Below are 21,943 nucleotides of genomic sequence, written 5' to 3'. Positions count from 1 at the left end.
TTGTAGTCTGGTATCTTTATTAAAAATATTTTAAAATATAATATTTATCTTTGTTTTAAATTACATGAGTGGCTTTTGATCTATTTACAGGTCATTTAACTATTTTGCTTACTAGTTCACAATTATTATAACCCAAAATTAATGTGTTAGCAAAACTAATCTGCTTCTTATGTTAAAAAAAATTAGCAGACCCTTGTTCAGCATGTTATCTGCAGTTATAATTTGAGAAATATCGCTAAAACAAAAAAAAGTTATTGATGTTTACTGAGCATTTTTGACACTAAGATCATTGTTTCCCCTTAGAACAATTTCTTAGCTGAAATTTTAGTTAGGAAATGTTCATGTTATGCTCTGTGAATTCCACAGTACACTGTAAACTGAAGCCTGTGGTATTCTTTATGGAATTACATGACAAACAACAAGTTCTAAATAACCTCTTTGAGGGTATTAATTTTATAATATATAATATATTATATATAATATATAATTTTATAATTAATTTTAAAATAGCCTTTAAATTTTTTCCTTTATTTTTTAAAATCACATGCAGAAAAATTGACTTCTAAGTTTTGATGCATAGTTGTAAAAATTTTAACATATGAAAGACCTTCAGAAAGTTTGTAGAAACGTATGTTATGAAAAAGCTATGCACAGATTTCTATTTTTTACTACAAAATAAACTTCTTGTTATCCTATTTTCATGAACTTTTTCAAGTACCCCCATATGCATATAATCCGGTTACCACCTCTATGATCAGGAAACAAATAATAACATCACCCAATCCCCTTGTAGTCACACCCCTTTCTACTATCTATCAACAACTCCTTTCCATGACGACACTTAAGTCTTTTCATGAATGTCAAATAAATACAGCATGTAACTTTTTGATATTGGCTTATTTAACTCATTGTAAGGTCTTTGATATTCATCCAAGTTGTTGCATGTGTCAGTAATTTCTTCTTTTTTCATTGCTGGGTAATATTCTCTTATCTGTATATGTTACAGTTTCTTCATTTATCCAGACATTTAAGTTGTTTCCAACACAGAACAACATAGAGTTACATACATTTGTGTGCAGTTTTTGTGTGGATGTAAGTTTTTTTTTAAATGCTGTTTTTTAATTTTTTAAAAATTTTTATTTATTTATTTATTTTTGGACAGGCAGAGTAGACAGTGAGAGAGAGAGACAGAGAGAAAGGTCTTCCTTTTGCCCTTGGTTCACCCTCCAATGGCCGCCGCGGCTGGCACCGCGCTGACCCAATGGCAGGAGCCAGGTGCTTCTCCTGGTCTTCCATGCGGGTGCAGGGCCCAAGCACTTGGGCCATCCTCCACTGCACTCCCTGGCCACAGCAGAGAGCTGGCCTGGAAGAGGGGCAACCGGGACAGAATCTGGCGCCCAAACCGGGACTAGAACCTGGTGTGCCGGCGCTGCAAGGTGGAGGATTAGCCTAGTGAGCTGCGGCGCCAGCCGGATATAAGTTTTTATTTCTCTAGAAGCAGGATTGTTCAGTCATGTGGCAAGTGCATGTTAACTTTATAATACATTACCAAAACATTTTCTAGATAGATATTCCAGATGGAATTCCAGGTGATTCTTTTCCTTTAGTTGTTATTCTGAGATAATTTTAGAATCCCATTCAATTGTAAGAAATAATACAGAGAGATACTGTGTATCAATTTCTGGCAGTGGAAACAGCATACAACACTTAAGTACAGTTTCACAACCAGGAAAGTGGCACTGATACAATCCACCTACCTTATTCAGATAGTTTACACGCACTCGCTTATGTGTGCATATTTGCTTCGATGCAATTTTACCACATGTGTAGCTTTCTGTGACTACCACCGCAGTCAAGAAACAACAGATCCATCTCAAGGATCACTGTGCTTCCCACTGTCTGCCAACTCCTACTCTACCATCCTCTCTAGTCCCTAGCCCCTGCAAGCACTAAGCTTCTCTCTAGTACAATAATTTTTGTCATTAGTACAAGTAGCCTTTGTGGGTTAACCTTATATCCAGTGACCTTGTTAACTCATAAATTAGTTCTAGGTGTTTTATTACTTGTTTGCTTTTGTAGATTCTTTAGTATTTTGTACAAAGACAGTTGTCTGAAAGAGGGATAGTTTCCTTCCTTTGTCATCAGTATTTCAATGTCTTATCTATTATATTGGTTAAAACTCCCAATATGGGGTGACTAGGAATGGTGAGACTGAATATTTTGCATTGTTCCTACTCTGAGGAGGAAAGCATTCATTCTCTTTTACAATTTTTTTACATTATTATTTTCATCGTATTTGAAAGGCAGAGATAGAGGCTCTTCTGTCTGCTGCTTCACTCTGCAGATATCTACAACAGCCAGAACTGGCTGGGCCAGAACACTGCCTCCCAGGGTGTGGGTGAGCAAGAAGCTGGATGGAAAGCTGAGTAGCTGGGACTCAGATCAGGTTATCTGATATGAGATGCAGGCTTCCCAAACGGCAATTTAACCACTGAGCAAAGTGCACACCATAGCCTTCACTCTTTCACTGGTAAATATGATACAAACCGTACTTGAGTTGTTTGGTTTTGTTTTTTGGGGGACAGGGGTGATTTGTGTAAGGTTGAGGGCCGTATTATTACATTTTCTGTTGCCGTAACAAAATATCTCAGGCTGGCATTTATAACGAAAAGAATCTTATTTGACTCACTATTTTGGAGACTCTAAGGCTAAGATCAGGTGAGTCTGCTCAGCCTCTGATGAGGTCCCTTTTTGCTGTGTTACAACATGGCTGATGGCATCATGGTGGGAGCAAGTGTAAGAGGGAGCAAGATAGGAAGCCAGAGAGATGCAAGGTCCAGACTTGCTCTTTTCATAACAATTTGCTCCCACAGGAATTAACTGAGGACATACCACCAATAACCTACCCATCTTCTGCTACGCCCTATCTGTTAGAGTTTCCATCACCTCAACACCACCACAGTGAGAATCAAACCTCCAGCACACAAGTGTTTGAGAATAAACCACATCCAAAACCATAGCAAGGACACCTCTTTCTGCTCCTAGCCTGATGAGAGTATTTTTAATCTTGAAAGGATGCTGAAGTTTGTCAAATGCTTGTTCTGTATTAATGAATTGAATCATGATGTTTTTCTTCTTTAGATTGTTAATATGGTGGTATTTACTGATAGACTTTAAATTTTTTTACCCATCTTATATTTCCAGGACAGATTCCACCTGCTCATTTTATATTATTCCTTTCATATGTTACTGAATTTGATTTACTTTATTTTATTTTATTTTAAAAGCTTTACTGAGATATGCTCATAATTCCCATACTATAAAACCCACTATTTAAAGTATTCAGTTCAGTGGTTCTTGTGTATTCACAGTATTATGCTACCATAGCCATTATCTACATTTTCATTACCCCTAAAATAAACTACACACTAATTAGTGTTCATGACCCATTCCACCCTTCCCACAACCCTTGGCAATCACTAATCCACTTTCCATCTCTATGAATTTATATATTCAATAATTTTATGTAAATAGGAATCACACTATGTTACCATAAGTTACCTGGCTCCTCTCAATATAATGTTTTCAAGGCTTGTCCATGCTGTAAAATATATCTGCACTTCATTCCTTTTTATGGTAAAATAACACTTCATTATATGGATTTATTATAATTTGTTTATTCGTTGGTTGATGGGCATGTGGTTTGTTTCTACTTTTTGACTAGTACAATAATGCTGCTATTAACATTAGTACATACACTTTTGTATGTATATGTTTTCATTTAGCTGAGTCATATAACAACTCTGTGTTTAACATTTTGAGGGACTGTCAAGCTATTTTCAAAAGAGTTGCACCATTTTACATTTCCACCAGAGTTCCAATTTCCCTGTATTTTCATGAACATTTGTTTTGTATTACACCCAACTTAGTAAGTTGAAGTGGTATGTCATGGTTTTCGTTTTCATTTCCCTAATGGCTAATAATGTTAAGCATCTTGGGGCTGGCGCCATGACTAACTTGGTTAATCCTCCGCCTGCGGCACCAGCATCCCATATGCACACCAGGTTCTAGTCCGGGCTGCTCCTCTTCCAGTCCAGCTCTCTGCTGTGGCCCAGGAAGGCAGTGGAGGATGGCCAAAGTGCTTGGGCCCCTGCACCCGCGTGGGAGACCAGGAGGAAGCACCTGGCTCCTGGCTTCGGATTGATGTGGCCGCCGGCCGTAGCAGCCATTTGGGGGGTGAACCAATGTAGTGGCCATTTGGGGAGTGGACCAATGGAAGGTTGTCTCTGTCTCTCTCTCTCTCTCTCTCACTGTCTAACTCCATCTGTCAAAAAATAAAAATAAAAATAAAATAAAAAATAATGTTAAGCATCTTTTCATGTGATTCGCTGATATTTAGTTGAGGTGTTTGCATCTATGTGCATGAGGGAAATTGGGCTGTATCTTTCTGTTCTTATAGTTTCTTTTTCTGATTTTGAAATCAGAGTGATACTGGCCTCATAAGTTATAAAGTGTTTTCTCCTATTATAGATTTCTTCTTTAAATGTTTGGTAAGTGGGCAGGTGCTGTGGGGCAGTGAGTTAGGCTGTCACTCTGGATGCCCAGATCCCTTGGGGTACCTGGGATGGAGTCCTGTATCCACTTCCAATCAGCTTCCTCCTAATGTGCACCCTTGGAGGAAACAGATGATGGCTCAAGTACTTTGGTCTTTGCCAGCCACATGGGAGACCCAGATGGAGTTTCTAGCTCCTGGCTTTGGCTGTTATGGGGATTTGAAGAGTGAGTCAGTAGATGGAAGGTCTCTGTCTGTCTGTCTGTCTCTCTCTCTCTCTCTCCCTCCCTCCCTCCCTCCCTTTCTTTTCCAAATAAATTAAAATATATACATAAATAATAAAATAAAAACATTTGGTAGAATTCTCCCCACAAAGTCATCTGGATCTGGAGATTTATATTTTGGAAGATTTTAAGCTATGAACTCAATTTTTAAAATAGTGAGAGAACTATTCAGTTATCTATTTCATGTTGAATGAGTTTGGTAGTATGTGGTTCAAGGAGTTGGTCCATCTCATCTACTTTGAGTTTATATGTGTAAAATTATTCTAGGCATTCCCTTATTATCCTTTCAGTATCTATGGAACCCATGATAATAATCCTTCTTTAATTCCAGATAGTACTTATTTATGTCTTCCTCTCTTCTTTTCCATTGGGCTAGAGGCTTAAAGTTGTATTGGTTCTATCAAAGAACCAGGCTTTGGTTTTATCAGTTTTCTTTTTTATCTGTTTTTAATTTCCTTTATTTACATTCTTATATTTACTTTTAAAAAATATATTTTATTTACTTATTTGAGAGGCAGAGTTACAAACAGAGAGAGAGGGAAACGCAGAGAAAGGTCTTCCACCCACTGGTTCACTCCCTAAATGGCTGCAATGGTCAGAGCTGCACTGATCCTAAGCCAGGAGCCAGGAACATCTTCTGGGTCTCCCACGTGGGCACCGGGGCTCAACGACGTGGACCATCTTCTACTGCTTTCCCAGGCCATAGCAGAGAGCTGGACTGGAAGAGGAGCAGCCAGGACATGCACTGGCACCCATATGGGAGGCCAGCGCCACAGGTGGAGGCTTAGCCTACTACACCACAGTGCTGGCCCCATGCTCTTATATTTATTATTTCTTTCCTTTATCTTGCTTTTGGCTTGTTTTGCTCTTCTCTTTCTGATTTTATTAAGGTAGAAGCATAGGTAGTAGATTTGAGATGTTCCTTTTTTCCTAATGTAAACATGCAATGTTATATATTTCTTTCTGAAAATTGCGTTAGCTACAGCACAGATTTTGAAAGGTTCAGTTAAAAATATTTTGTTCAAGGGTAGGCTTTGTGGTGCAGCAGGTTAAGCTGTCACTTTGGTTGCCCACATCTCCTGTCACAGTTCCTAGTGCCAGCTTCTCCACTTCCAAACCAGCTCCTTGCTAATGTGTCCTGGGAGGTGGCAGATCATGGCCCAAGTACTTGAGTTCCTGCCATCCACATGGGCTCGCTCTCCTTTTCCCTCTCCCTTACTCTACCTTTCAAATAAATAAATAAATAAATATTTTTAAACTAGTAATTAAAAAAGATTTTTGCTTAGTTAGAAATATTTTCTAATTTTCCTTGAGACTTCGTCTTTGATCTGTGAGTTATTAAGAACTATGTTATTCAATTTCTAGGAGAGATTAGTTTTTTAGTAATAAATTTCCTGTCTAATTCTGCCATAATCAGAGAGTATCTTTTAAATGATTTTGATTCTTCTAACTTTGCTATGTTTGTCGTATAGGGTCTGTCTTGGTCAATGTTCTATGGCCACTTGAAAAGAAATATTCTCAGTTGATTGGCCATTTTGCATAAATGTCAGTTGGACGTAGGTAGTTGACAGTACTCTTGTTCATCTATCTTATTTTCTGACCACTAGTGCTGCTGATTACTGACACAGGTGAGTTGGTGCCTCCAGTTATAATCATGGATCTGTTTATTTCTCTTTTCAGTTCTGTCAGCTTTTGCTTCATGTATTTCACGTATTTTGAAGTTCTTCCATTAGGTGCATACAAATTTTTTTTAAATTTTTGTTTTATTTGAAAGTCAGAATTACAGAGAGAGAAGGAAAGATAGAGATTTTCCATCCGTTGCTTCACCCTCCAAATGGCCACAACAGTCAGGGCTTGACCAGGTTGAAGCCAGGAGCCAGGAGCTTCATACAGGACTCCCACATGGGAGCTGTGGCCCAAGGACTTACGCCATCTTCCAATGCCCTTTCAGGCACATTAGCAGGGAGCAGAATCAGAAATGAAGCAGCCGGAACTCTGACCGGCACCAAAATGGAATGCCAGCCTTGCAGATAGCAACTTAACTTGCTACGCCACAACACTGGCCCCAGGTGCATACACATTTACAATGACATGTTCTTGGTGGGGTAACTCTTTTATTACTGTATAATTCTTGGTATTTTTTCTCTGAAGTTTACTTTTTTTAAAAAAAAAAATTATTTATTTATTTATTTGAGAGGTAAAGTCACAGAAACAGGGAGAAATAAAGAGAAAGGTCTTCTACCCTCTGGTTCACTCCCCAAATGGCTGCAATGGAAAAGCTGTGTCGATTCAGAGCCAGGAGCCAGGAGCTTCTTCTGGGTCTCCCACGTGGGTGCGGGGACTCAAGCACTTGGACCATCTTCTACTGCCTTCTCAGGCCATAAGCAGAGAGCTGGATAGGAAGAGGAACATCTGGGACATGCACTAGCACCCATATGGGATGCTGATACCATAGGCAGAGGTTTAGCTTACTATGCCACAGCACCAGCCCCTGAAGTCTACTTTTTATATTATAGCCATTCCAGCTTTCCTTTGATTATTGTTCATATAACATATCTTTTACTATCTTTTACTTTTAGCCTACCTATATCATTATATTTGAGTGAGTTTCCTGTAGGTTGTATCTAATAAAGTAATCTTTATCCATCCTGATCTCTGTCTTAATTGATGTGCTTAGGCAACCTATATTTAATGTGATTACTGATATGTCTGCATCTAGTCTATCCTTTTATTTTTGTTTAATGTTGACAATTTCAGATTTGGGTTTGACATGAGACCAGGCCGAGGGCTACCAGAGGAGCCAGATTCACCACTCCTGAGTCTGTGGAACATCACATCCTGGCCTTCTTCCCCAGTGTACCTGCTTACATTTTCTCTTCAGAATCCTCAAGTAGCTGCTGCCTGCATTTTGTTCAGGTCTTATTGCTTCATTCAGTGGGAGGAGTGTATTAACTCAGAACTGGAACAAAAATTGGTTTTTGGAACTTAAAAAAAATTAAGTATTTTGCAATTTGTCTAAAACAAAACCAAATGACTGATTCCCTTGGAATAATTTCATTTTATGCTTAGAATTCTCATTTGTTGCAGTTTATGTTATAACAAACACTGATTCTCTTCTCAGTTACCTGCTCTCTGATGCTCAGGAGAGCTGTTCCCAGGCTGACGTGACTTCTTTTTTTTTTTTTTTTTTAAGATTTATTTATTTATTTGAAAGTCAGAGTTACACGGAGAGAGGAGAGGCAGAGAGAGAGAAAGGTCTTCCATCCGATGGTTCACTCCCCAATTGGCTGGAACTGTGCCGATCCGAAGCCAGGAACCAGGAGCTTCTTCCAGATCTCCCACACGGGTGCAGGGACCCAAGGACTTGGGCCATCTTCCACTGCTTTCCCAGGCCATAGCAGAGAGCTGGATGGGAAATGGAGCACCCGGGTCTCAAACTGGTGCCCATATGGGATGCCAGTGCTTCAGGCCAGGGTGTTAACCCACTGTGCCACAGTGCCAGCCCCTAACACCACTTCTAATGGGAGTGAGTGGAGAAGCTCTCTTGCTTTGGACAAGTTCCTTGTGAAGACTTCTGGGAAATGTAGTCTTCTAGGCATCAACCAAAAAAAGACAAAATTTTTTTCTTAATGAAAATCTCAAATTTTCCCCTGTGAAACACAGTAACTACATGGATTTCTTTGGTTTTGCTTACAGTGTAAAGAAGTCACTTATATAATTTAGGTGAGCATTAGAGAATATAAAATATTTGATCAATGAACTTACTAATATAGCATTAGGTTTTTCAGAAGCAGGCCTCAACATTTCACCTGCCTTTTTCAACTACAATTACCTCTTCCTGCCACAACTGCGGCTGTATGTCTCCACAAAATAATATGACTATCTGATAGAATTCATTTTCACGAATAGCAGGAAAAATGAGAGGTTTTCAAAAAGTTCGTGGAAATGTGTGTCATGAAAAAAACTATATGTGGATTTCCAAACCTTTTTGAACCCAAACAAACTTACTTGATAGCCAATGTCAAAATAATTTTTTAAAGTTGTGGGTATTTGTGACAAAATAGTAATTTGTAAAAAAATAAAAAGGAACAGATTTGAAATAGTGGTTTCTTCTTGTACATTATAGATAATAACTATTTATCACCAGATTTGTACTGCAGTGTCATGGTGTGATCCAGTGAAGTCATTTTATAAATCCTTCTCTTGGAAAAGTCAGCCTGGGGCGAACAGCACAGGCTGCCAATTTCAGCATTACCAAGAAGAGTAGCCGGAGACTCAAGGACGTCAGAGCCGTACAAGACTTCAGACCGAGGACTTCCGGGCTGGCACCTGGGCCGGTGTTCTTACAGAAGATGGGCTGCACACAATGTGTGAGTGCTTGCTCTCTCATTCATTTAGTCAATATTTATTGGGCACCTACTCTGTGTTAAGCACTGTTCTAGGCATTGAGGATGGAGCAAGGGGAAAAAACAAAGTTCCTCCTCTCAGGAAGTGTACATTCTAGTGGAGGTGATAAGTGGCAAAAAGTCAATAATAATAATATGTCAACTGGTAATTAAATGCAACAAAACTAGGTCAAAAGAGAAGTGAAGTAGCGCCTCAGTATTTTATGTGGGGTGGTCAAGGAAGGAGTCCTTGAGACAGTACCACCTGAGGAAGTGGAAGAGTGACAGTGTGGGTATCCAGAATGTTCCAGGCAAAGGGCACAGCAAATGTAGTTTAATGAGAAGGAAGTGAGGGTGGGGAGAGAACGTAACATCAGAGAGGTAGAGTAACATGCGGGCAGACAGCAGAAAGTGATGTTTGCTTTGTTTTTATTTAGTCCTTTGAAAGAGGGAGTGCTCCCATCTGCTGGTTTACTCACTAAATGCCCACGGTGCTAGGGCTGGGCTGGAGTGAAACCTAGAGCCAGGAATTCTATCCAGGTTTCCCTCTGAGCCATTACCACTGCCTCCCAGGGTCTGCATTAGCTGGAAGCTGGAATGAGGGGCTGGAGTCAGGATTGGAATCCAGGTACTCAGGTGTGGAAGGCAGGCGGGGTCCTAACCAGCAGCTTAACTGCCAGGCTGAATGCCACGAAATTCTTTTGAGCAGAGGAATGGTTGATCAGATGGGCAGATTCAGAAAGGGATGAGCAGACAAGAAACTAGACCCACAGAGTGAGTTAACTGTCTAATGTTGCATGGCTAAAAGCGGAAGGGCTAGAAATGGGAAGTGGAAATCCAGATTCCTGGACTTCCGGTCCCGTTTCCCCGGTGCTATCAGACAGGGACAGAGAGAGAAGATCCCCGAAGAATACTTATCGTGGGTTTCAGCTAATCCTCCAACTATCCTCCCATGAAGCGCCATTTTCATACTTCAGACGAAAGCACTTCTGTTTTCAGATAGTTAAGATCATTTTTCTCTGTAGTCCATGTGCTTGGTACCAACCCTCAGCCTGGTCTCATGTCAAACCCAAATCTGAAATCGTCAACATTAAACAAAAATAAAAGGATAGACCTAGATGCAGACATATCAGTAATCACATTAAATGTAGCTTGTCTAAACACATCAATTAATCAGAGATCAGGATGGATAAAAGCACCAAGCATGAAACACACCTGGTACTGGGATTTGGTTTGGGGAATAAAAGTTCAGATAAAACCATTATTCACGTGCGTGCCAGGGAGTGATATTGGGATCATCATCCCTTGCTACAGATGAGAAAACTGAGGCTCAGACAATCTATGGGACTTGCCCAGGGCCACACAGCGGGTCAGCAGGCCAACCGCTTCCCACCACGACCCATCACCCACCTGGAAAGCATAAGGCTGGCCTACCTGGGGGGAGAGGGCCCCACTTCCGGCGGGCTTGTGTCCCAACTCAGGGCCCTCGGGAGCAGCGAGACACCAACTATCTCTTTAAGAAGGAAAGTGAAGTCGGGCGGCTTACGCAGCTGCCGGCGAGCCGCCGACTGGCTCGGCCCCTGCATCCACCTCTCCCTCCCCGCCTCCCTCCCGGCAGCCCCAGCCCCGGCGAGCACCCAGCCAGCCGCCTTCTGCAGGGGCTCCGGAGCGCGATCCGGCTGTCCCGGCAGGGCCAGCCCAAGCCATGGACGCTTCCGCAGGTGATGACAAGAACCCCAGGGACCCCCGGGCCCAGCTGCGCCAGCCGCCGCCCAGAGTGTGGCGGGCCGGGGACCGGGGCGCGGGCCGCACGGAACATAGCCCGAGAGCCCGCAGACAGCTGCCCTCCCAACCTCGCGGCTGCGGCCCGGCTGCCCGCAGTCAGGGGTTCGGCCTCCCGGGCTTCCTCCGCCCGCCTTCACCCGCCCCCGTCTGTCTCTCTTCCCCGCCGCCGCAGGTTGCTGATCGGGACCAGGCGGCTGCAGCAGCGACTGCAGAGACGCTGCGCCAAGCGGAGCCGGAGTCGTGCGAGCCGGCGGGACTGCGGAGGGCCAGGGGACTCAGGTGAGGGGGCCGCGGGGCCGCGGGTGGGGCAGCCTGTGACCCCTCGCTGTGGATAGAATCCCTTCAGGGAGCACCGGCCAGGGAGGGGTTAATCGTGACTCATTCTTACCCTCCCTTCCTTCTAGGAGCAGCCCCTCACCCCACCCCCACCTTCTGAAATTTACTAATTAGAGGATGCTAATGGCAGCAAGGGAGATGCCCAAGGTGGGCCATCAGGAGCGTTTTAGGGGACTCCCCCATGCCTATATGCCTGTTCTTTTGGGATTTAGCATTTATTCCTCTTAGAGGAGAAGCAAGGGTTCCTGGGAGGGGGAGGATGGGAACCCCACACGTACCCCAAGGTCAAATGCCAGTGACTGCTCCCTTCCCATCTTGTCCTCAGGGAAGTATTAGGGCTCTGCAGTAGATGCAGGGAAAATGCCCCTGACCCCTAGAGTGGGAGATCTGAGCCTCCCATCTCCTTCCAATCTGCTGCAGAGAGCTGGGCTGTTTACAACATCAAACAGCCTGGGACTCCCTTCCTCAACCCTGCAGGAGAGGCCTGGTCACAGGCTGCCTGTTTCCTCTGCCTTCTCTACCCATCTGGTAGTGTGGGTTGGGCTGGGCTGCACTGGAGGAGCTTCCCAGAAAACCATGGTCTCCGCAGGCAGAGTGGTGTAAAGAAAGTGCCAGAGATGGGGGTTCCAGGCCCTTCACTTGCTAGTTGGCCACAGTAGCCATCTTACAATTCAGGCGTGGGTGTCTGTCTGCTCATCTGTTACATGCAGGAGTTGGATTAGATGGTCTGCACAGTTATATCGTTTGAGCAGGTTTTCAGTGCTGGAGGGGGGGCACTTCCATCTAAATTTAAATTGAGGTCCATCAAATAATCAGGGTTTCCTCCCTTGATTTCAACGTTGCCGCTTCTCAAGTGAAACCTTAACCTTGGGGATGCCGTGGAACTAGAGCTGTCAGTCTTGTATTGACATCCTGCTGATATGACTGCTTTCCTTCCTCAAGCTTCAGTTTTCTCATCTGATAACCTGGAAAGAGGGGTTCATGCCTCTGAGATGGATATGGAAGCACCCACACTTCTTTGTATATGCTGGGCACGTAGTGGGTTCTCAGGGACTCAGAACTTGGGAGATAGACCTGGAGACAGGAGGGAGTGGTTGTTTTTAGTTCTCTCTCCTCCATTCCCACACCAGTCTGTCCCACATCCTTGCCACGGTATCCCTGCCAGGGCATAATGAATGCTGAAAAGTGTTGAGCCCCCAGGCTGAGGGCCACGGCAGCAACCAGGAGGCACAAACATTTCCGTTGCAAAAGCTGTGACATCATTCTAGCAAATGATGGTCCCAAGGAGACATGCGGAACCTGCCCTGAGTTTGGAAAATCCTGATACTCCCTAAGGGAATAGAAGCATTGGAATCTTATTTCTGGTGACAGTGGGGCGACCGAGGCTGCCAGATTTCACACGGATCCCACTGCTTTCCTCGTGCCCTCCCTGGAGCCTCTCCCTAGACACCCTGTGAGACAAGGCCATCAAGTTTGGGCTGCCTGCGTTTTCTATTCATCTTCTCTCAAAGGCTGTCATTGTCAGCCTAGCACTGGACCTTTCTGGCTCCAGTTTATTCTACAGACACCTTTGACAACATGGTAAAGGAGGTTCCCCTTGGGGTAGAGAGTGACACTTGGCTGCTACACCATGTGGGCCCAAAGAAGTCATCATGTACCTCCCAGACCCTGCCCCAAATCTCCATTAGACTATGAACAGCTCTCAGCAGAGGCCCTTTTTCCTCTGTGCTTTTCCAGCCTCTGACATAAAATAGGTGCTCAGTAAGTGTTGAATAAATTTGAGGAAATTATGTCCCTAAGCCAACGTTAGGGAGAAACTGCAGTGTGTAGATGGTATAGGTAAAAACACTTAGAAGAGCAGGACACTCTACCAATTGTAGCTTGTTTTCATTATTGCTGTTAATACTGTTATTGTCATTTAGGGCTCCTGACTGGGCGGGAAGAAGGCAGGTGTGCTCAGGAGAGTAGTGATGTTGTCAGACAGGAATCTCAGCGGTGCTGGCTGCTATCAGATGTGACAGTGGAGGGAAGAGGACTGGGAAGAGAGCGAGGCCAGCCATCACTGTGTCAGAGGGAGGAGAGCAGAGAAGGAGAAAGCCAGGAGACCTGGGTCCCTGATTCCATGGAACAGCCACCTCATTCTGTGACCTTGGGCCAAGCAGGCCTTCTCTCAAGGCTTCTATGTTTCCATGTCTGTGCTAAGGTGACTCAACTCAATGATCCTGTGGCCCTTTCATGTTCTGACATTTTGTTCAATAGACATAGACAGCTATTTGTCACTCTCAGCCTCATTTATGAAATGCTAGGCCATCACCCATCTTAGATAATCCTTATAATAAATGATACCTATTGAAAGATAAAGAAACTGAGGCTTAGAATGATGAAGTAACTCGCCTGTGACTGCACAGCTAGAGGTGGTGGAACTGTCACTCGACACCTGGTCTGTCTGACTCAGATGATTGTGCTCTTCGGAAGGCTTTGCTGCCTCCTCCTATGCTGTCTTGTGAGTTGTGTGTGTACTTGCTCACGCTCAGGGATGTGGAGACAGGAAAGCTGTGAAGGACTCATGACAGGAATCATGACATGTCCCCCAAGTGCTGCTGCAGGGGACTCGCTGGGTTGAATTGAGGGGTGTGAATCAGGACTGGAGACAGTTCCTTCCAGAATGAGCTCTGCTTTGCTGCTAGTGATGGCTGCCCCTTGATCATGGAAAGCGGCTGGGCCTGAGAGACAGTCATGACAGACATGAGTGCCTCTTCTGTACTATGCTGTTTTCTTTTTAAATGAAGCTTTTATTACTTTTTAAAAAGCTTTATTTTATTTATGTGAAAGAGTGACAGAGAAAGAGAAAAAGACAGAGAGAGATGTCTTCCATCCAATGGTTCACTCCCCAGCTGGCTTCTATGGCTGGAGCTGCGCCATACCAAAGCCAGGACCCTGAAACTCCATCCGCGACTTCCACACAGACAGCAGGGCCCAAAGCACTTGGGCCATCCGCTGCTGCTTTCCCAGGTAGGAAGCTGGATTGGAAGTGGAGCATCTGGGGGACTTGAACCCAGTGCATTCCAACATGAGATGCTCTAATTGCTGCTTTGCCACAGTGCCAGCCCCTACTATGTTGTTTCACCTTAGTTCAATTATCCATTTCCCAGACCATTCCCTTCTATAGGCAGTATACATACTTCTACCCTTTCTACAAGTGAGAGAGCGAAGAGTCTTTTCCCAGTGTTGTGCAGCTAATATGTCCTAGAACCTGGGGAACATTTAGCAGGAAGCATGGTGGACTGGGAGGCACAGGAGTTGCTTTTGGTCTGAGCCCTCCTGTTAACTGGATAACCTAAGATAAGCCAGTTTCCTTCTGAAGAGAGGTGTTCCTATCTCAAATGCAGTAGAGACATTCCCTGGCTCCAAGAGGCCTTAGTGAGGCCGGCGCCGCGGCTCAATAGGCTAATCCTCTGCCTGCGGCACCGGCACCCCAGGTTCTAGTCCCAGTTGGGGACCGGATTCTGTTCCGGTTGCTCCTCTTCCAGTCCAGCTCTCTGCTGTGGCCAGGGAGTGCAGTGGAGGATGGTCCAAGTCCTTGGGCCCTGCACCCACATGGGAGACCAGGAGAAGCACCTGGCTCCTGGCTTCGGATCAGCACTGTGCGCCGGCCGCAGCGGCCATTGGAGGGTGAATCAACAGCAAAGGAAGACCTTTCTCTCTGTCTCTCTCTCTCACTGTCCACTCTGCCTGTCAAAAAAAAAAAAAAGAGGCCTCAGTGCAACCCTGTCTCAGTTGAGGGGGTGGAGGAGATTAGCATTGTTATTACTAACATTGATTAGCATTTATTATTCTTTAGTAGCTAGGCCCTGGGCTAACTGCATGGGATACAGAAAAGAAAAATAGGTTGGGGCTTGCGCTGTGGCACAACGGGTTAACACCCTGACCTGAGGCGCCGGTATCCCATGTGGACACTGGTTCTGGTCCCAGATGCTCCACTTCTAATCCAGCTGTCTGCTGTGACCTGGGATGGCAGTGAAGGGTGGCCCAAATCCTTGGGCCCCTGCACCCGCATGGGAGACCCAGAGGAGGCTCCTGGCTCCTGGCTTCGGAGCGGCACAGCTCTGGCCGTTGTGGCCATCTGGGGAGTGAACCAGCGGATGGAGGACCTCTCTCTCTGTCTCTACCTCTCTCTGTAACTCTGTCTTTCAAATAAATAAAATAAATCTTTAAAAAAAAAAAAAGAAAAAGAAAAATAGGTGATCCTGGGTTTCAGGAAGCTCCATCTAACAGAGGAAAATAGATACATTTGACTGTAGTTATGAAAACCGTCAGGGAACTGTGAGGCACACTGATATGGGTGTCATGAGACAGAGAGAAGGGGATGGTCTTTCCTTCTGAGACCGTCAGGGAGCCTTTAGAGAGATGATGCCATTGTCCTCTTATTTTCTGCGTTGAGTTTGGGAATAACAATAATAATAAATAATGTTTTTACCCAGGGTGGAACATTTCCTAACTGCTCTAGAAACCTGCTAGCTTCTGTCTCCAACCACCTAGAAGGTGTCCATAGGTGTAAGGGACTATACAGGCTCACTCCATGGCACAACTCCAAGGAACTGCCCAGTTATCCCAGGTAGACCATAACCTTTCCTATCCTTAGAGGCTTCTAGAAACAGGACTCCTGCCTTGTACCTACAGCCATCTAGTAGGCTTGGTGAGTTCCTGCTGTCTATTCACAGCATCTCACCTGTCTGGAGGAGCCATTAGCACCTGCAGGGGCCGAGGCATGTACCCAGGTTGGCTCAGCAGAGTTGGACTATAACTCAGGCCTAATGGGGACTGCCACGTGGGGTCTTTCATCATCTAGGACACCAAGGGCCTGAGGGGCATTTTATCCTTTAGAGAGCAGCCAGCACTAGCAAAGTTTTGAGGCAAATGAAACCAAGCTTGAGCCAAGGGCCTTTGGATAGGGAGGACTGTGTTCCCCAGGCTGCTTTGTGTCTCTAGATGGGCAGCTATTTATGAAGTGTTTGTCACATGCTCAACACAGTACTCTGGATGGAGATGCTGAGCCAACCAGAAGGCAGTGTATATGAGCAGCCTAGAGCAGTGGAAAGAGCCAGCCCTGACGAGTCAGGAGACTCAGGTCCTCATCCCAGAACTGCCAGTGACTCACTGGGCAGCCTGAGGTCAGGCCCTTTACTTTCCCACACCTGCAAAATGCAAGCCAGGGGCCACAGCACCCTTCAATCTCTAAGTGTGCAACAATGCAGCAGCCCTTTCTTCTGTTCCAGAACTGTTTTACAGGGTCCAAGGGTGGGTAGGATACAGATAACTGTAACTGGAGGAGGGAGGAGATAAATACAAGAGGCATGAACAAATGCACAGTGGATGTGCTGGAGGCGGGAGGGCTTGGGAAGGCTCAGTTCAAAAGCCCTTCTTCAAAGATGGGTTGATGCAGGTACAGAAAGAGATGGTTATTGCTGGCTGTTGGTATTTAGAGTTTGATTTTGTTGAATGGGGGCGACAGAAGTCTGCTGTCATCCTGCGACAGCAAGGCTGTATAGCAGAGCTGTGGTTCCTGGCCTTCCGTTTTGCAAAGATCATTGAGGAATCTATCTTAGATAGGCCAGACTTTCATTGTGCCAAAAGAGGAGATTCAAATGATGCTTAGAATTTTGTTTACTAGCATATAGTAAGCAAAACAGCATTTTAATACCTCTATCCCCAAGTAAGAATACCAGGAAAAAAAGGTGCTCTTTCAGATTGAATACATTTTCATTTATGAAAAGCTCACTGCATTGTCTATATTTTGCTCATGTTTGCCACAGACAGGTGTCCTTGGGTTTGACTCTAGAGTCAGGCTGCTGTTTCTCACTCTGTGAAAAGCAAGAGTGATGCATTCCATTCCCTGAGGTTGTTAGGAGATCTGTATGCCAAAATAAAACATACAAAGCAAGGGACTGCAAATGCAGATGTCTGCAAACCAAAACAGATGGCTAGGAAAGTGCTTGCTGCAAGAGGCAGCTGCTCTGCTGCTCCCACCCTTCTTGTCTGCTAGAAGGTGGCCCCAGTGTTGTCAACTCTTTTGAGTTACAGGACAGCAATCTGCTATTTGTGAAATCTCCTAATTGTTTTAGTGTAGTCAACTAGGCAACATTAAAAACATTTTTTGTGGGGCTGGTGCTGTGGCTTTGGCTAAGCCTCCACCTGTGGTGCCAGCATCCCATACGGGTACCAGTTCGTGTCCCAGCTGCTCCTGTTCTGATCCAGCTCTCTGCTTGTGGCCTGCAAAAACAGTGGAAAATGGCCCAAGTGCTTGGGCCCCTGCACCTGCATGGGAGACCCAGAAAATGCTCCTGGCTCCTGGCTTCTGATCAGCTCAGCTCCGGCTGTTGCAGCCATCTGGGGAGTGAACCAGCCCATGGAAGACCTTTCTCTTTGTTTCTTCCTCTCTCTGTAACTCTACCTCTCAAATAAATAAATAAATAAATCTTTTAAAAAATTTTTTTGTTTGAGAGAGAGAAAGAGAGGGAGATCTCATCCTCTGGTTCACTCTCAAATACTTACCACAACCAGCTAGTGCTGGGCCAAGGATGAAGCTGGGAGCCAGGAACCCAATCCAGGTCTCTCACATGAGTGTCACGAATCCAATTTCTTGAGCTGTCACCCAGCCTATCAAAGTCCACATTAGCAGGAACTTGGAGTCAGGAACAAGAGCCAGGGATGGAACCTAGGTATTCAAATATGGGACACAGATTTCTTAACCACTAGGCTAACTGCTAGCCAGCCACATTTCTTAAATGTACACACTAAAATGTGCCAGGTATATAATGTTTGGTAATTGTCAGCTGGTATACAGAAGAGGAGAGAGGCAGGAAATGAGGCTGGAAGGGCAGGTGTAGGCCAGGACAGGCCTGGTCTGCAAGGCCAGGGAGTTTGACCTTAGTTTGGCAGCTTGTAGTCTTTTGATTCTGAACCCTTGACTTCAAAGGCCCAAACTGGGCCCCTTCCCTTTTGGCAGCATTGTCAGGATTGAGCCTCAAGGGACTGAGTCTCCAGGCACATCTCTGCCCCCTTGAAGCTGGTCCTAGCCAGGCCTCCTTGCTGCAGGATTCTGGAAGCCGAGTCGGCAGCCTCAGAAGAGGGAACTTGGATGATGGCCTGTGTAACCTGGCAGCAAAGCCACCTCTGAGAGACAGGCATGGGAGAGGCTTCTGGCAGCGCCTCCTGGGGAGGGGCAGATCCGGTCCTGTGGTTTGAAGGCACACGGGCCTTGCAGCACAGCTTCTGCTGCCTTCTGCCTGGTTGTGTTGTGGTCAGGGTGGCAGGTGGGCTCTGTACAGAACTCTGCCATATGACCCTGACAGAGGGGAAGCTGGGGTCTGGAAGCCAAGAACACACTCGGGGATGGCCCTCAGCGCATCTCCTGTTAGAGGAGGAACCCTGCTCCCAGGACATCAGATTAGAGCTGCTGATGACAGCTCACGTTTTTGTGGCTCCATTTAATCAAATATTTATCAAGTACCCAAAGTGGTAAGGTTCTATTCTGGCCACAGTGGGGGAATACAAAGAAGTATTTCCGTCCATTCATTCGACCAGTACACTCTATGTGCCACTGTGTGCACCAAGTGTCTTCTCCATATGCGGGCACCAAGAGGTGGTCTCTGCCCTCATGGAGTTTGTTAGCCTGGTTGAAGGGAAGATGTATGGATGGTGCATAGGCCTGGCATGTGGAAATGCAAAGACCAGCTGCCACTCAGTTGTGAGCCTTCTGAGTATGAGGTGCAAGCCATCCCAGCACCCTTTGCTGAGGTGGGTGTAGACACCGAGCAGAATTAGCCACCAAAGTGCTCAGTACTGTGCCCAGCACACCACAAATTCACCATGTTATTAGCAGCCTGCAAAACTGGGCAGTGCCAAAAGAAAGGCCAAAACACAGATGGATCCCAGAAATAAAGAAACAGCAAAACAATTTGGGCCCACTTAGCATATGCTGCCCTCATGTTATAGATGTTATAGACACTGCACCTCAGAGAGGGGAAGTAACTTGTTCAAGGTTGCATAGCTGACCTGTGGCTGCACCTACACTGTTTGGCATCAAAGCCATGTTCTTTCCTCTAACACACTGCATCTAAATCAGTGATTCATGAATAGAAAAAAAACCAATAACATTTGTTGAACACATATGACAGGTGAGGCACAGTGATACCTGGTGAAGCAGGGAGTTTATATATATATATATAGTATATATATATATATAGTATATATATATATATAGTATATATATATAGTATATATATATATAGTATATATATACTATAGTATATAGTAATACTATATATATATATATATACTATAGTATATAGTATATATATATATAACTATATATATATATATAACTATATATATATATATATATATATAGTTGAGAAAATGGGCTACAAAAAGCACGGACTGGCCCAAAGTCAGACAACCACGAAGTGGTGGGGTCAGGGCTCCCACCCAGGTGGCGAGGGCATGACTTCTCATACCACTGTAGCGACAGAACAGTAGTGTGTTCAGGTATTCCAAGTACAGTCACAGGAAGGGAGTTTGAATCTTCCACATGCTGCGAGCTCTGGATCCCAGGCCCATGCTTGCAGGGACCAGCAAAGGAGGTAAACTTGACTCCTTTCAAGAGAGAATGTTTTTTTTTGTTGTTGTTGTTTGTTTTTTTTTTTTTTTACTTGACAGAGTTAGACAGTGAGAGAGAGAGAGAGACAGAAAGAAAGGTCTTCCTTGCGTTGGTTCACTCCCCCAAATGGCCACCATGGCTGGCGGCTGTGCCGATCTGAAACCAGGAGCCAGGTGCTTCCTCCTGGTCTCCCACGTGGGTGCAGGCACCCAAACACTTGGGCCATCCTCCACTGCCCTCCTGGGCCACAGCAGAGAGCTGGACTGGAAGAGGAGCAACTGGGACTAGAACTGGTGCCCATATGGGATGCTGGCTCTGCAGGCGGAAGATTCACCAAGTGAGCCATGGTGCTGGCCCTGAGAATGTTCTAAAATACAAACTTATCAGCAACAAAATGGTTTGTCTTGAGAGCTAGTGTCTCATCTCTGGGCTTCTGGATGTCCTAGAAAGGATCTGGCCATGAGCTGTGTGTGGCAATCTCGTGGTCCAGAAGATCTGGAGTTCTAGTAGAGGGCCGTTCACAGGTGATGCAAGTAGCAGGTGGCCACTGGTGTTCCCGGGAGGAGATCTATAGGATGGGAGTATCCAGGAAGGCTTCCTTGAGGAGGAGAGAACAGAGAATGATCTAAGGAGCTGGCAGTAGAAGGGTGGGGGAAAGGAGAGGAGGTGGACTGAAGGTGAGGCGTCCTGGAGCACAGAGTGCACCTGTCTGGCTGACCCAGAGTCTGGTGCCTGTCAGCAGAAGACAGCTCGCTGTTCTCTCTGGCCTTCTAAATGGTAGAAGCAGAGGCACAGTAAATCCTGGGTCTTTCCCAAAGTCTTCTTAGGAGCCCAGTTGGGCTCCACTTCCCCCTGTTACTTCCCGCCCCCCTTCTCCACCCTTCATTGTACCGCTCTGCTTCCTTTCATCCTCCCTTTCAGAAGCGGCAGATTTGGGGCAGTGAGTTCAAGTGGGAGAAGGGCCTCTGCAGGGAGGCGAAGGCACTGGGCAGAGGGCGCTTGCCTCACATTTGGAGCACAGAACTGGGGCTTTGGTCGAGGGATGGGTAGGGGGTTCAGTTCCATCCATTTGAGTGGTCCTGGCTCTCTTGGCAGCAGCTCCCTGCTCAAGGTAAGCCCTGGCTTCACAGTCAGGCCAAGCTCATTTCCATTTTGCCACTTTTTAGTCTAGGACACAGGACAAATTGTATTGCTCCCCTGAGTCATTTTCATGTCCTCCAAAGAGCGATGAATTGCTCTTGACAACAGGAGATGGGCTGCTCTGCTATGACCTCTGTGAGAAAGGGCCCGGCGTACAGCAAATGTCTCTGCAGCTATAACTTCCTCCTCTCTCCTTCCTCCTACTGGGCCAGTGGCTCCTCTGCTCTTCTGAGTCCCAGCTTTTGTACCAGATGAATAACAGCTAAACTCTATAGTGGGCAAGGGCTGTGTGACCTCTACCAGCCTCCCGACAGCACAGTCATAGGAAAGGCAGCTGATGATGGGGAATCCATGCGACTGGTGTGTGCATCCATGCCTGTTCCCTGGAGGCAAAGCCACCAAATAGCTGGCACCAGAGCCCAAATTCTCCTGCCCCTCTTTCTATCCCATTGCTTTCTCATTCTCTTTCTCCCTAATGCTGTTCTCATTGGCCACCCCTGCCTTCCCAGCTCTTAGCTGGGCTCTCAACAGCCAGATTGCTAACCCAGGGCTTGGTTGGAGTAAACTGGCCTGAGAGCTAGAGAGGAACCTCATGGTACTTTCTGTCTTCAGAAAAGTCCCTAGGTGACCTTGGACACATACCACCTCAGGGAAAAAATATGCCTTCCATGTCCCTCCTTGCCACCCCAATTATTTTGGCTCACCCTATGCCTATAATTTTATTCCTCCTCCTATTCTCATAGTCTTCCTCTTTTCATTCTCTCCCAAGTTCAGATCTTCCTGAAGGCTCAAATGCCATCTT

At 45.5% G+C, this 21,943-nt stretch overlaps 1 protein-coding gene across 2 annotated transcripts in view; it reads left to right on the top strand.

The window, feature by feature from the left end:
• Positions 1-11,232: 11,232 nt before the first annotated feature.
• SNPH (syntaphilin) overlaps positions 11,233-21,943 on the top strand; it is a 42,783-nt gene continuing 32,072 nt past the window's right edge. The window contains exon 1 of one of the 2 annotated variants that reach the window (XM_062203964.1): positions 11,233-11,285. The gene's annotated coding sequence lies outside the window, so the exon portion shown is untranslated. The remainder of the gene's footprint in view (positions 11,286-21,943) is intronic. The other variant, XM_062203965.1, reaches the window with a different exon arrangement.

The sequence above is a fragment of the Lepus europaeus genome, chromosome 10, assembly GCF_033115175.1.
Source record: "Lepus europaeus isolate LE1 chromosome 10, mLepTim1.pri, whole genome shotgun sequence".
NCBI classification, from domain to species: Eukaryota; Metazoa; Chordata; class Mammalia; order Lagomorpha; family Leporidae; genus Lepus; species Lepus europaeus.
Note: the sequence above shows the minus strand (reverse complement) of the source record. Positions and strands in the feature narration are given on the sequence as shown.